At 37.1% G+C, this 16,380-nt stretch overlaps 1 pseudogene; it reads left to right on the top strand.

Moving 5' to 3' along the window:
- Positions 1-14,596: 14,596 nt before the first annotated feature.
- On the top strand, positions 14,597-15,979 carry LOC116563702 (annotated as a pseudogene).
- Positions 15,980-16,380: the final 401 nt, after the last annotated feature.

Here is a 16,380-nt window from a genome sequence, read left to right as displayed (position 1 = left end):
AACTAGAAAATCTAGAAGAAATGGATAAATTCCTGGACACTGACACCCTTCCAAGACTAAACCAGGAAGAAGCTGAATCCCTGAATAGGCCAATAACAAGTTCTGAAATTGAGGCAGTAATTAATAGCCTGCCAATCTAAAGAAGCCCAGGACCTGATGGATTCACAGCCAATTTCAATCAGAAGTACAAAGAAGAACTGGTACTATTCCTTTTGAAACTATTCCAAATAATAGAAAAAGAGAGACCCTCCCTAACTCATTTTATGAGGCCGTCATCATTCTGATACCAAAACCTGGTAGAGACACAACAAAAACATAAAATTTCAGGCCAATATCCCTAATGAACATTAATGCGAAAATCCTAAATAAAATACTGCCAAACCAAATCCAGCAACACATCAAAAAGCTAATTCACCATGATCAAGTAGGCTGCATCCCTGGGATTTCAACATATGCAAATCAATAAACATAATCAATCACATAAACACAGACCATGACAAAACTACATAATTATCTCAAATGATGCAGAAAATGCCTTAGATAAAATTCTACCCTCGCCATGATAAAAAACACTCAACAAACTAGGTATTGATGGAACATATCTCAAAATAATAAGAATTATTTATGACAACCCCACAGCCAATATCATACTAAATAGGCCAAAGTTGGAAGCATTCTCTTTGAAAACTGGCACAAGACAAGGATGCCCTCTCTCACCACTCCTATTTAACATAGTATTGGAAGTTCTGAACAGAGTAATCAGGCAAGAGAAATATATAAAGGATATTCAAATAGGAAGAGAAGATGTCAAAATATCTCTGCAGATGACATGACTGTATATTTAGAAGACCCCATCATCTCATCCCCAAAATTCCTTAAGCTGATAAACAACTTCAGCAATATCTCAGGATACAAAATCAATGTGCAAAAATCACAAGCATTCCTATACAGGAATAAAAGGCAAACAGAGAGCCAAATCTGAGCAAACTCCCATTCACAATTGCTACAAAGAGAATACAATTCCTAGGAATACAACTTAACACAGATGTGAAGGACCTCTTCAAGGAGAACAACAAACCATTGCTCAAGGAAATAGGAGAGGACACAAACAGATGGAAAAACATTCCATACTCATGGATAGGAAGAATCAATATCGTGAAAATGGCCATACTGCCCAAAGTGATTTATAGATTCAATGCTATTCTCATCATGCTGCCATTGACTTTCTTCACAGAATTAGAAAAAGTACTTTAAACTTCATATGGAACCAAAAAAGAGCCCATATAGCCAAGACAATTCTAAGCAAAAAGAACAAAGCTGGAAGCATCATGCTACCTGACTTCAAACTATAATACAAGGCTACAGTAACCAAAGCAGCATGATACAGGTACCAAAACAGATATATAAACCAATGGAACAGAACAGAAGCCTCAGAAATAATGCCACCCATCTACAACCATCTGAACTTTGACAAACCTGACAAAAACAAGCAATGGAGAAAGGATTCCCTATTTAATAGATGGTGTTGGGAAAACTGGCTAGCCATACACAGAAAACTGAAACTGGAACCCTTCCTTACACCTTCTACAAAAATTAAGTCAAGATGGATTTATGATTTAAACGTAAGACCTAAAACCATAAAAACTTTAGAAGAAAACTTAGGCAATACCATTCAGGATATAGGTATGGGCAAAGACTTCATGACTAAAACACCAAATGCAATGGCAACAAAAGCCAAACTTGACAAATGGGATCTAATTAAACTTAAGAGCTTCTGCACAGCAAAAGAAACTATCATCAGAGTGAACAGGCAACCTACAGAATGGGAGAAAATTTTTGTCATCTGTCTATCTGACAAAGGGCTAATATCCAGAATCTACAAGGAACTTAAAGAAATTTACAAGAAAAAAGCAACCCCATCAAAAAGTACGTGAAGGATATGAACAGACAATTCTCAGAAGAAGACATTTATGCGGCCAATAAACATAAGAAAAAAAGCTCATCATCACTGGTCATTAGAGAAATGCAAATCAAAACCACATTGAGATACAATCTCATGCCAGTTAGAATGGCAATCATTAAAAAGTCAGGAAACAACAGATGGTGGAGATGATTTGGAGAAACAGGAACACTTTTATACTGTTGGTGGGAGTGGAAATTAGTTCAACCATTGTGGAAGGCAGTGTGACGATTCCTCAAGACTCTAAAACTAGAAATACCATTTGACCCAGCAATCCCTTTACTAGATATATACCCAAAGGTTTATAAATCATTCTACTATAAAGACACATGCACACATGTTTATTGCAACACTACTCACAATAGCAAAGACTTTGAACCAACCCAAATGCCCATTAATGTTAGACTGGATAAAGACAATGCAGCACATATACACCATGGAATACTATGCAGCCATAAAAAATGAGTTCATTTCCTTTGCAGGGACATGGATGAAGCTGGAAACCATCATTCTCAGCACTAACACAGGAACAGAAAACCAAACATTGCATTTCTCACTCATAAGTGGGAGTTGAACAATAGAACATATAGACACAGGGAGGGGAACATCACAGACTGGGGCCTGTCAGGGGAGGTAGGGTAAGGGGAGGGATAGCATTAGGAAAAATACCTAATGTAGATGATGGGTTGATGGGTGCAGCAAACCACCATGGCACATGTATACCTATGTAACAAACCTGCATGTTCTGCCCATGTATCTTACAACTTAAAGTATAATAATAAAAAAGAATAAGTTTCCCATAGGTTGTTGAGATTACATGAAGTAATGCCTAGTGTCTGGCAGAAAATAAGTAGTGAATTAATGTTAGTTACTATTATTATTACTAATGACTAAGTTAGAAATGGTTTCTGTTTTTGTAAAGTTTGCAACCTGAAGAGGAAGATGTGGACATGTAACAAGCCAACTCTAACAATGATTAATGTTTGAATGGGATTTTTGTGATATGAGAATATATAGAGGTGCTCAGATAATATTTGCTGAACTATTATGGTTACTTGAAAGAATCACAGGGTAAGAATAGAGGGTGGAATCTATGCCAATTATTCTGAATAGATTTAACATTTTGTTACCTTTAGAGGTAAAGATCTGTTACCTAAGGCAGAGTAATTCAGTGTAGGCAATGGCAGTTACATATTTGTTGACTTTATCATCTTCTCCATCGCAGCTACTGAATGTACAACATATCCTGATGTAAATCATGTTTATATTTTCAAGACTTTTTCCACTCCTCTCTAGTACTAGCATCAAAAAGGGATTTATAAGGTTTAGTTCTCCCATAGTCTCCCTGAGGCCCCTCCAACACTGCCTCAAATTAAATTCAGTCTAAGTGAAGGCATGTCCTGCTATTCAATTGCAGCTCCCAGACCAGTCCTCCAGCCTCACCCCTCTAACCTATTTGCTGCCCTAATTCTCTCTTACACAGACATTTTGGGGTTGCCACCCCTTTCTTTACTCCTGCCTCTCTGCCTATACCCTATAATCACTCTCCGGATTTCTACAGATGATATGCATATCTTCATGGAATGTTTTATATATTTGCATATCCTGTCCCTCCATCAACTTTAGTAATTACATTTTTATGCTTAGGAAATGCATTTCTTCATATTAGAAAATCTTCAGAGCACAGTTGTGGAGATAAGACTGACCTCTTGAATTTTATGATTAAAACCCTAATGTTTTCATGTTGATAAATTATAGATATAGCAAGGCAGTTTCCTTTCCCATCAGGATTTCTGGATGGGGGTAGTAAAACTGCAAAACAGGAAGAAAGAGTCAGCGTGATAATTTTTTTTGTTGGTTGATTTTCCACATCAGGGATATGCACTAGCAGGAATTGAAATAAGAACATTAAGTTTATTTTAAAATAAGAGTACAGATAAAGCAAGATCTTCATGTTATATAGAAAATGTACTAATGCCACAGATGTTTCTATTGTGTCATCTCTAAGTATTTTCAGTTTGTTGATTTTTGTAGACACACAAGTTCAAAGATCACATAGTGCCCACTGAGTCTGATGAGACACTAATGATGGTCACCCTTCTAGCAATACTATATCACTGAACTTGTTAAGAGTAGCAAGGATCTATCACTAAATCTCCCAGAAGGCACAAAGAGCCCCTGATAGGAAAACAGGGAGAGGAGGGGCTCTGTCTGGGAGAATGGGTAATGATTATAATTGACTAACTTTTAGAAGAAACAAGAACAACCACAACATTTTGCCCCTTCAGATTACCAAGCAATAGATTTCCTATAACATTTTCAGAGAATCTCTCTGGCCCAGAATTTTAAGAAAAATCTTAAAATGAAAGTTTCCCAAAAATGAATGTATGCTGCTGGCAGTAGAGATTTTGGGGTGGTAGTCATTATAATAAATAATTATAATAATAACAATTACAATAGTATAGGGACAGATAACATACACATACGGCAATATAAAAACGGACAATGTCAGAGAAGGTAAAGGGCTAACGGTTGTAGCTAAGAATTATTTAGCACTTAATGAATGCTTTTATGTTCGCTACTTAACCATAGGACAAACTAAAAAGATAATAAACAAACAGCAGAGGCAAAGTTTAAACCAAAAGCAGTCTGGCTCTGGCCCTTGCTCTTCCTCACTATGTATTGCTGCCTCTCCTATATATTGTATTGTAGTTGTCTGTGAATCATTCTTATGTATCTGTATCTTTCATCAGTTTATGAGCTCCATGCAAGCAAGTACTCAGTCTATCTAGTTTACCACTGAGTCCCTAACACACAGCCCAGTGCTGGACAGAACCTAGCTCAGTGCTAGACAGGCATCCAGAAAATACTTATTGAATGCCGAGAGTCAATCAGCAAAACTAAGTCAAATTAGGCATCTTGAGACTTAAAGACTGGAGGAGGAAAAGAATATAACGCCCTTATACATCTTTTACATCTTTCCTTTGAAAAGCTTATTTCCTTCATGTTGTGCTATTGTGTACTAATAGTAAGAAGTAAAATCAGTTGAAGAAAGCGAAGTCAACAAGAGCACTGCCAATGGCAGGAAGAAGCCAGTGGACTCAGATGAGAAAAGAAGAGAGAAAAGTTTTCTCAAAAGCTTTTACTATATAGCTATAAGCTTCTTAAAAGGCTCAGGGATATACCTATGTATGGTAGAACTTAAACTTGAAAAGGAGCTTCCTGAAGTCTGAATATTTGTTCCATTTTAATAACAATGTTGTTTATAAGAGTAAATAAACTGGATTGAGACATGAAGTGCAAACTTCTCTTGGACTTTAGTCTGCCGTATTCTTCTCTAAAAGAAAAAGTTGTACAAACTAGATTAGAATAAACCCTAATTATTTATGTGCAGGCTTTGTTTCTAGGACACCCCCGTGAGAGATCCAGAGCAGCACCTATCACCCAAACATTTTTAAATCGTACCAATCTACAGGTATGAACGAGGTCAGTTCATATTAATACTTCAGATTTTCAGTTCTAATACCATGTAGGAATTTTAATACCTTTAAAAATTTCACTGTCCCATCAATGTTTTTGGAAACACTGAAGAGTTCTTACAAAAGTTTATAAATTAATGGAGGTTTCTACTATGTCATTTCATTTGCATTTCTGCTACAGTTCCTAAGCCTCTTCAGTTTCTAAATTCTCTTAAACTTCATGATGCTATAAAATTTGCCAGAAGTCTGTGAGGGCAAATCCCAAACCATCCAACTAAACATTATATATATATAATGTCTGTCTATATATATATATATATATATAATGTCTGTCTATATATATATATATATATATGATGTTTAGTTGGATTGTTTGGGCCCTAAAATATTAAGCTATTTAGGAAAGGGTCACTTTCTGTTTATACCTATGGTGCTTTGTCTCTTTGGGGTATACATTGTCACTAGGATAGCCACACTGGGATGAGATTTCATGCTGGCCTCTGGGTAGCACAGATATTTGCCATCTCACTATATCTTTGCTGTCATGCAACCCTCAAATCCTGTTTTAAAATTGCCATTCTAGGTTCCTTCTTCGCTTGGTATGAATTCTTTCTCATCTCAGGGGCTTTGCCATCTTTTTGTGCCATTTGGCAGATTTATTTTTTCCTTCTCCCAATCTAGTCCAAAAAATATGTCTATGTATAAAAATCGGAATTCGCCTCATCATATTGCAAGTTTCCTCCCATGTAAATCAGTGAAGGCAAATAATGTATAGAATGCCATGTAACTCCATATGACAGACATAGCTGACTCTAAGTCTTGGCTCAAATGTGACCTCATCATGTAAGACACTATAATCAATTTTGTTACTAAGTCCTAAGATATGTTTATCAATACTCAGGACTTTCCTGGAGATTATAAATCCTCATTTACTCATCAGAATTCTCCCTCTCTTTGAATGTGGGGAAAAGTATTTGGAGACTATATTAGACAGGGCTTTCCAGAGAAATAGAACAAGTGGGATATATGTATAGATATGTAGATATATGAATACTTTGATAATATTGTGGGTTTGGTTCAGACTATCACAGTAAAATGCATATTGCAATAAAGCGAGTCATCATATGTATTTTTATTGCCAGTGCATATGAAAGGTATGTTTATACCATCCTGTAGCATTTAAGTGTGCAATAATAGCATTATTTCTTTAAAAATGTACATGTGTTAATAACATTTTTTATTGCTAAAAATGCTAATGATTACCTGAACCTTTAATGAGTCATAGTCTTTTTGCTGGTGGAGGGTCTTGCCTTAATGTTGGTAACTGCTGATTGATCAAAACGGTGGCTGTGGCAATTTTTTAAAATAGGCAACAATGAAGTTTGCTACATTGATTGACTCTTTTACAAAAGATTTCTCTGTAGCGTGTAATGCTGCTTGATAGCATTTTCTCAGTAGGTCTTCTTTCAGAATTGAAATCAATCCTCTCAAACTATGCTACTGCTTTATCAACTAAGTTTATGTAATATTTAAGTCCTTGGTTGATTCTTCAACAATGTTCACAGCATCTTCACCAGGAGAGGATTCCATCTCAAGAGAACACGTTCTTTACTCATCCATAAAAAGGAACTTCTCATCCATTTAAGGTTTGTCATGAGACTGCAGCAATTCAACGACATCTTCAGGCTTCACTTCTAATTCTAGTTCTCCTGCTGTGTCCACCTCATCTCCAATTACTTCCATTATTGAAGTCTTGAACCCCTTAAAGTCATCCATGAGGGATGGAATCAACTTCTTTCAACCTCCTCTTAATGTTGATATTTTGACCTCCTCCCATGAATCATGAATGTTCTTAATGGCATCTAGGTTTTAATTCACTTTGCCCAGATCCATCAGAGAAATCACTACCTATAGCATCTGTAGCCTTATAAAACATGTTTTTCAAATAATAATACTTGAAAGTCAAAATTACTTTTTGATCCAAGGGCTGCAGAATGGATGTTGCAGGCATAAACGCAACATTCATTGCCTTGTACATCTTCATCAGTGCTCTTGGATAACTCTTGGGTGACTAGTTGCTTTGTCAGTGAGCAGTAATCTTTTCAAAGAAATATTTTTTTCTAAGCAGTAAGTCTCAACAGTGGGCTTAAAATATTCAATAAACCATGTTATGATCATAAATGCTATCATCCAGGTTTTGTTGTTTCATTTATAGAGCACAGGCAGAGTAGATCTAGCATAATTCTTAAGAGCCCCAGGATTCTCAGAATGGTAAATAAGCACTGGCTTTAACTTAGTCATCAGTTGCATTAGCCCCTAACAAGAGAGTCAGCCTGTCCTTTGAAGTTTTGAGGCCAGGCTTTGACTTCTCCTCTCTAGCTATGAAAGTCCTAGATAGCACCTTCTTCCAATAGAAAGCTGTTTCACCTACACTGAAAATCTGTTTTTTAATCTGACTGCCTTTTTCCAATATCCTAGCTGTGTTTTCTGGACAACTTGCTGTAGCTTCCACATCAGCACTTGCTGCTTCACCTGGCACTTTTATGTTATGGAGATGACTTATTTCCTTAAATCTGATGAACCAAATTCTAGCTTCTAACTTTCCTTCTGCAGCTTTCTCACCTCTCTCAGCCTTTATGGAGTTGAAGAGTTAGGGTCTTGCTCTGGATCAGGCTCTGGCTTAAAAGAATGTTACAGCTGATTTGATCTATCCAAACCACTAAAACTTTCTCCATATCAGCAATAAGGCTGTTTTGCTTTCTTATCATTTTTGTGTTCACTGGATTAGTGCTTTTACTTTCTTTCAAGAACTTTTTCTTTGCATTCACAATTTGGCTAATTGACATAAGAGGCCTAGCTTTCAGCTTATCTCAGCTTTTGACATGCCTTCTTCACTAAGCTTACTCATTTCCACTTTTTGATTTAAACTGAGAGACATGGGACTCTTCCTTTCACTTGAACAGTTAGAGGTCATGTTATGGTCATAAACTGGCCCAATTTCAATATTGTAGTTTGTCAGGGAATAGGGAGACCAAAGGAGAGGGAGAGAGACAGGAATGGCTCTGTGGTAGAAAAGTCAGAACACGCATAACATTTATCAGTTAAGTTTGCTGTCTTATATGGGCACAATTAATGGTGCCGCAAAACAACTGCAATAGTTATATTAAAGGTCACCAAAGATCAATTACCATTATAGATATAAAAATAATGAAAGATGTGAAATATTGCAAGGATTAACAAAATGTGACATGGAGACCAAAAGTTAGTACATACTGTTGAAAAATGCTACAGAAAGATTTGCTCAAGGCAGGGGTGCCATAAACCCTCAATTTGTAAAAACACAGTATCTCGAAGTACAATGAAACAAAGTACAATAATAGAAGGTATGGCTGTATTTATTATATGGAGTTAGTTAACATGATTATGGAGGCTGAGAAGTCCCAAGATCTGCAGTTGGCAAACTAGAGACCCTGAAGAGCCGATGGTGTAGTTACAATCTGAATGCCAGCAGGCTTGAGACCTAGGAAAAGCCTGTATTTCAGTTTGAGTCCAAAGAAACCAGTGCCTCAGCTTAAAGGCAGTAAGGCATGAGGAGATACCTATTACTTGCACTAGAGTCAACTTTTCTATTCTCTTTAAGCCTTCAATTGATTGGATGAAGCCCATCCGTGTTAGAGAAAACAAATTGCTTTACTCAGTTTACAGACTTAAATGTTAATCTCATCAAGAAACACCTTTATAGACACACCCAGAATAACATTTTACCAAATGCCTGGGCACCCTGTGGCCCTGTCAAATTGATACATAAAATGGAACATCCCAGGGACCACATTCCATGATTTTTATTCTCAAAAGATATATTTACCTACGAAATAGCTCTAGACTTGCATAGAATGGAAACAAGTCCCAGAATTCTACAAAAATGGGATCTTGGGCTTTGGATTAAAGATGTACAAAGGAGCTCTATCACTGAATCTCTAATATATAAACCAAAAACATGGAAAAAGAAAACTCTACAGAAATACAAATAAAAACTCAGCCAAAAAATATACTCACACTCAACAGCCAAGAAGGAATGAGAAGCAGCACAATATCAAATGCTTCAGAAAGGCAGCAGCTATGGAAAGAAACAGAAGGTTCTGGAATGGAGCAGTATTGTCTCCATCTCCAAGAAGCCATTTGGGAATGTTAACAAAGTCCTGATAATTTTCACGAATTCTTCTAAATCTAGAGAGAATAAAATTAGGAGCATATACTTATATTTTCCTTCCTCAAACTAGTTGCTTGACAGTTACCCTAAAAATCAGTAAGTACTGCCCTTGTCTCAAAGGGGTTGTATTATTTAGGTTAAAATTGGGCTACAAATGACAGAAAACTCTAAATACTAGCTGAATAAGATATGCATATATTTATTTCTTACATAAACATAGGTGACACTGGGTTGGTCTGCTGTGGTGCATCTGGGTGACCAAAGGCTTCTTTTTTCTTGGTGCTCCTTCATTTATTGTCTTGATGATATGTTCAGGAAGATAACATTCATATTTCAAGTGGTGGTTTGGAAGAAAGGACAAGCATGCTGTCTCTTAAGAAAGGTTCCGGACTGCTTTCATACTCTTTGCATCTCATCAGCCAGAAATTGATGATTACGCTTAATTACAAGAGTTGTATGTAGAAATGTAGTCTACAAAATGTAAAATGTGGATTTATCGTGATCAGCAGTGAGCAAAGCTAAATATCAGAGGTTCTATTACTATAGAAAAAGAAAACAAATATTGGAGAGCAGCAACCTAATACTGATTTTAAGGACCAACCTGAAGTCTAAGAATATTCCCCAATGAAATGTTACATTTTACCACAGTTATGTGAATTTAGCTCTGGTTCAGGGCATTTAACAAATTTTAGCAAAGCAGAACTCGGGGATTTTAGACACGACTGCAGATTAGTTCATTATGTCAACTGAGATTATTTTTACCTCACCCTTTCTGTCATGCCCTGAGGTTACAGAAAATGTTCATAGAACAGAAAACACTGAGCCCTATAGCAATTTGTAAGAGAAGGCAAAGTGATTTCTGATACTAAAGGAAGGAATCAGAAAGTCACAAACACTATATAAGAATAAATAGATTAAATTAGAAAATTGGGATAAAGCCACTCAACAATGAGAAAATGAAAGAAATGGCTTGGCACAGCTATCTAGAAAACCTAAAATGTTTTTTTTGTTTTTTTTTTTTTTTTTTTGTTTGTTTGTTTGTTTTAATTTACAGTGCAAAAGACAAAACCCAACTTTGAAGAAAAAAAAACCCAAGGAATAGGAAAAAAATTTTTCTATTTTTCTATATTTTCCTTATTTTCTTTTTTTCAAGCCTCTCAGGAACAGTGCTTCAGCATGGGAATGTGATCAAACCGAGTTGCAACCTTGCTCCTCAACACAGGCTCCACTGTGGTCCAGACCAACAAGGGCTATCCAAACCACACAAGACCAGTCCTCAACAGCCCCACCGTGAAGCAGCAGATGAATATGAAACATAGTCTAATCTATTCTGCTTGCTGTGTGAAGAAACAGGATGCACCCCATTGGACTAAGCTTCCAAAAGTAAATTCTGAATTTTCTGCTCTTTAGCAGTGATTAATTTTAAAAATAAAGATGTGATCATGAAAAAAATATATTTCCTACAAGCAATTCATGCTATGAAATTTAGTAAACTGTAATTGAATAAAATGAGAAATCAAAGAGATGACAGAACAGCAGAAGGAGGTTAAAATGGAGATTGCATACCAAAGGAAAAAAGTGAGGATCAAAATAACATCACTTGAAATTACCGAAGTTGCCAAACGGCCTAATTGATTGGCTGATGCCCACTCACATTAGGGAGGACAAATGTCTCTGTTATTAAACTTAGAAAAGTATCCATTATTAATGATATATTTGTATTACAATAAGAAGATTCAAATCAGTCAGGATTATACCTCTGATCCTATTTATATCTCATACATGATAAAAACATTTTGGGGTGTGTGCATCATATAAGTAATTTGATTGAAGAAATTGGTTATCCAAACAAAAACATTCATGTTTTTCAGTGGAGTAAATTTTTTATTTTTCTTTTAATTATCTAAGACTCAAGGCAAGTGTGGAGTGTGAAAATAGCATGTGGCATTTGACATTTTGAAATTTGTTTTCCACAAAGTTCCAGTGAAAACAATAGCCTGCTACAATGCTGGTCTGAGATTTGGACCACGAACAAAAGCTCAGTGTGATGAGGCTAATGACCTGTACAGACTAGACAGTTGGCAATTTACTCAATCTTCTCCGTAGCATTTGTTCCACCCACTCCCTTCCCTGTTGGTTTCTTTGAGACTGCTACAAAAGTCAGGAAAGCACACATGTATAGCTGTGAGAAATAGCTTAAATCTTTCCACTTGCAGAAACTATATTTATCTAAGCTGAAACTTGGCTTGCAAAGGTATTTGTATTATGGCTCTGTCTGTTTGTCTACATTTCTTTAATTTATGCAGTATATGCTAATTACTTTTTTAACGTGAAAATATTTTGACACTGTTTTTCCTCATTTCTTTGACTTCTTGAATAATTTCATCGTGAGGATGGCTCTGAATCACATCTGCTCTTCGGGCTTCTAGGCTTTTATTTCGTGTATACATCCTTTAGTAGTGGTGCTCAAGTTTCTTCTGGATTCCTAAAATACTCTTAGTAAATTGAAATATTATAGAGGTGACTTTAGTTCATCTGAGTTTTGATGGTTAATTCTGGATAATCACCACATCTGGATATTCAAAAAAGTAAGGGTACATATTTAGACTGACCACATTATGTGGTCTTGCAACCACTTTATGTTGCAAGAACAAAAGAAGATACTCAGTTTCGAGCTGAGGCAGGTCATTCAACAAAAATGAATCTACCTGACCCCCTCAGAAGCTATATAATGTGTTTTATCTGTCACCAAGGAATGATCAAAAAGATGCAATTTGTCTTTATACAAAGGGAAGCATCATGTGAATTCGGAGATAACACTTCGTACCTGCTCATCACTTGTAAAATCTACCTAAGATTTTACATGGGGATGAAGACGTGTGTTTGTGAACTTGGGAAATAGATTTTGGAAGGTTTCATCTCTTCAATCTAATACATTTACAACCTTTCTAAAATCAAATGCCACAACCTAGATAGTGTTCACCCCCGGAGATGTGGCCCTTTCTTTGCCATTGCCCAGTATACATCACGTCTCTTATCAATATCCTTTTCTGACAAAGCATCACTCTAAAGGGCCATTTAACTGATTGACTAGAGAAGATGATCACATAATTCAGAAAGGCTCTTGCTGACTAATCACTTTTCTACACAGTTGATAAATACTTATGGTTTCTTGGACTGGTATATCTGAAACATTTTATTTACCCTTACTATTAGGAAACATTCCCAGGTACAATGGGAATATTATAGTTCTTGCTGCTACTATCTTAGTATGGCCTACCAGAAATTTAGAAAAAAAAGTGGAAGAGTATTGCCAATATTTCTCAGGGTACATGGAAGCAGCCTTTGCTATAGCTGTGAGATTTTAGAAAGTATTTTCTAAGACATCTATCTTAAACAGACAAGACCATTTTAAATTAGACTCATTAAATCATTTGTTGTCACAGCCAACAGCCGTGTGGAGCTAGTTAACAAATGAAAAATGAGTCTTTCTAACTTGTTTACTTTATATGGATGCTTCTTTTATTTCAGTTCTTTTTTTCTTTCTGGTAGCACATTGACACAGGGGATCTTGTTATGGTACTACCTGACAAAAATTAAAAATGAAAGTTGAAAATACTATAGGTGTAATGTTCAACTTTACATAAAACACCAGTAAAGTTCCTATTGATAGTGAATGTTGGGTAGATCTTCTAATTCAAGGAAGGGAACCAATTAAAACCTCACTTACTTTGCTGGGAAGGCACCACAGAATCACTTTAGAAGCACAAGATTCTTGGCATAGGTAAAGGAATATGATGATCCAAAATTCATTTCTAAATTTTTGCTTCTAGCTCCTGGCCTACCAGCTCAAGGTTGCTCTCAGCAGCATACACTAAGTGTCTTTGTTCATTTATTTATTCATTTGTTTGTTCATTCATTCAGTCACTCACTGATCTGCTTTTAAAGGTTCCAATGGATGAACATTACCCTTTCAAGTTCATTGTTTGTCTTTCAAGAAATGTTGTTTGTCTTTGCAATTGTTATAAATTAATCTTTACTTAATTTCAGTTTACAAATACTCTCTTCTTATTGTAGACTGGGATTTGGGGGCTTTTTAAATTGCATTGCCTTTTTAGCTATGGTCTAGAAAAAAATGCATGCTGACTTTTTTTGTTTGTTTTATTGTTCATTTTAGGAATCATGTTTAAAATTTCTTTACTTTTGTTTATTTTCTAATAGCTTTTGCCCAATGTGTTGCTTAGTCTTAAGTGAAATGGAATAGAATATTTTGGTTAGCCTTGTGTAATTCTGTGTGTCTCAGAGCTTGCAGCAAGGGAAATGTTAATGATAAAAAGAACTTTGGAATTTCGTAGATAAAGGTTTGACTCTCATCACCAGTTTTCTGATATGTAAAATGGAGATAATAAACCCTTTAGGAGTTAAATTGAAGATAAAATGAAACAAAGAAAAAGTTCATAGAACCTAATAGACACTCAATACATCTGCCATCTATTCAGGAAACTTAAACAAATCTATTCTTCTGAATTATCAAGTCGTGTAACTAGGCTATAATGCCTCACATATTTGCCACTAGTCCCTTTAGCATCTCAGCTTTCATTTGATTAATGATTATAGCCAGCTGAATATTATGTGAATGTATTTTAAAAAGAATTCAAATCAATGTTCAAGTTTTAATAGACTTAGATTTTTAAATTTTTTTATTTTTTAACTTGTTTTAGGTTCAGGGGTACATGTGCAAGATGTGCAAGTTTGTTAAATAGGTAAACGTGTCTCATGGGGGTTGGTTGTACAGATTATTTCATCATCCAATTATTAAACTTAGTACCCATTAGTTATATTTCCTGCTTCCCTCCCTCCTCCCACCTTCCACCCTTTGAGAGGCCCCAGTGTATGTTGTTTCCCTCTATGTGTCCATGTGTTCTCATAATTTAGCTCTGACTTATGAGTAAGAACATGTGGTATTTGGTTTTCTGTTCCTGCATTAGTTTGCTAAGAATAATGGCTTCCTGCTCCTAGATTTTTGACATAGTTAATATTAATTGAGCATTGGCTTTTTACTGATACTTGTAACAAAATTCAGTTTATGATTATCCACAGTTGCATAAATATAATATGTATTTTCTTACTTAGGTTTTTAGTAACAATGTTAAATAATCACAAAGCTCACAACAACCCTGGAATTCCTACTTTAAACACTCCTGCAATTTAATTTATTCCTCTTCATCTTTGCTCTATCTTGTAGTCTCGCTGTTAATTGCTTTGTAAGTGATATTACAGAAAACAGATCTATACTAATTTCTCAGATTATTGAACTTTCTTCAAACTTCTCATTAACTCATATAATCTACATGCTATTTATTTAGTCATTCCCCCCATCTATCCAACATTTTGTCATTGTAAACTTTTTCCCAATTTTCTTGGTTTTCAGTTTGAGCTAGACATACCTGTACAAGTAGCAAGTCTTGTATTCACTTAGCCAATACATACGTAGGAATTGCCTATCATGTACCAGGCATTCTTATCACTTGAGAGAAAGCAATGAATAAAACATGGTCCCCAACTTCTTGGAAGTTACATTTCAGTGGGGAAAGGCCAATGCTTATTGTATAAGTAAATAAGTAAACAATCTGATTTGAAATAGTGATAAGTGCTGCTAAGAAGAAAATGAAATATGGCGCCCGATGGCCCAGGCTGCAGGCAGGACTGAAAACTGGATATTTGGTCCCCATGGACCTTCTGGTCACCATGTGAGGTGGACTTACTTTTCCTTGAGTCATTTGAAAGGACTGTGAAGTCAGAAGTTTTTAAGACTCCCGGGCTTACTGTGGTTCTGGATTCCAAGGCAACATTTCTTTGAAGAAACAAGCTTACAGCTCTGCCGATGGCCCTCCTCTTCGCGTGCGGCCCCCTGCAGCCGGGCCAGGCCAACCACTGGGTCCTGCGGGATGGCGCCCACGGATCCGAAGCCTTCCGGGCGCGGCTGCACGCTGGTGATTGCAGGGGAGCACGACATCCCGTGGCTGCTGCACCTGCCAGGCTCGGGGCGCCGCGTGGAGGCCGAGGTCTACTCGGTGGACTAGCGGATGCTGCGCTTCCTGGACGACTTGGAGAGCTGCCCGACCCTGTGCCAGCGCACGGCGCTGCGGGGTGCAGCTGCTGGAGGACCAGGCCCCAGGCACCGAGGAGCCGCCGGCGTCCACCGAGGCTCAGTGCTTCGTGTACAGCACGGCTACCTTCCCGCCGGAGTGGGCCCAGCTCCCGCACCGCGACAGCTACGACTCCGAGGGGCCTCACCGGCTGCGCTGCAACCCCCGGTAGAACAGGTGAGCGGGGAGAGCAGGGTGGGCGTAGGCCTGAGCTCCCCGGGGTTCCGAGATGCTCCCAGCCCAGCCCATGCTGGGTGAAGGCGGAAGCAGAACAGAGCCCTTTCCAAGGAATCCACGGTAAAAGGAACCAATATTTCAGTGGCATCCGATTTTACAAATAATGTTGACATATGAGTAGCAAGGTGGTTCGCTCCCATCTTTCTACCTGATAAGAAAAATGTAGGATTTTAATTCCCCTAAATGGCATTTAGAGAATTCGTGTGATCATGCCCAATTCTTCTTCTTACGCGCGTCTTCCTCCTTGTTCTGTTGTTTTTGTTTGCTCCACTTTGAGCTCAATATAACATTTAGGATCAATGTAAAAGACTTGGTGTTGTAGCTAGATTTCAGCAGCGCTACTAG

The sequence above is a fragment of the Sapajus apella genome, unplaced genomic scaffold, assembly GCF_009761245.1.
Source record: "Sapajus apella isolate SASKATOON/1434 unplaced genomic scaffold, GSC_monkey_1.0 scaffold36, whole genome shotgun sequence".
In the NCBI taxonomy this organism is placed as follows: domain Eukaryota; kingdom Metazoa; phylum Chordata; class Mammalia; order Primates; family Cebidae; genus Sapajus; species Sapajus apella.
This window is presented reverse-complemented; position numbering and strand designations above follow the sequence as displayed.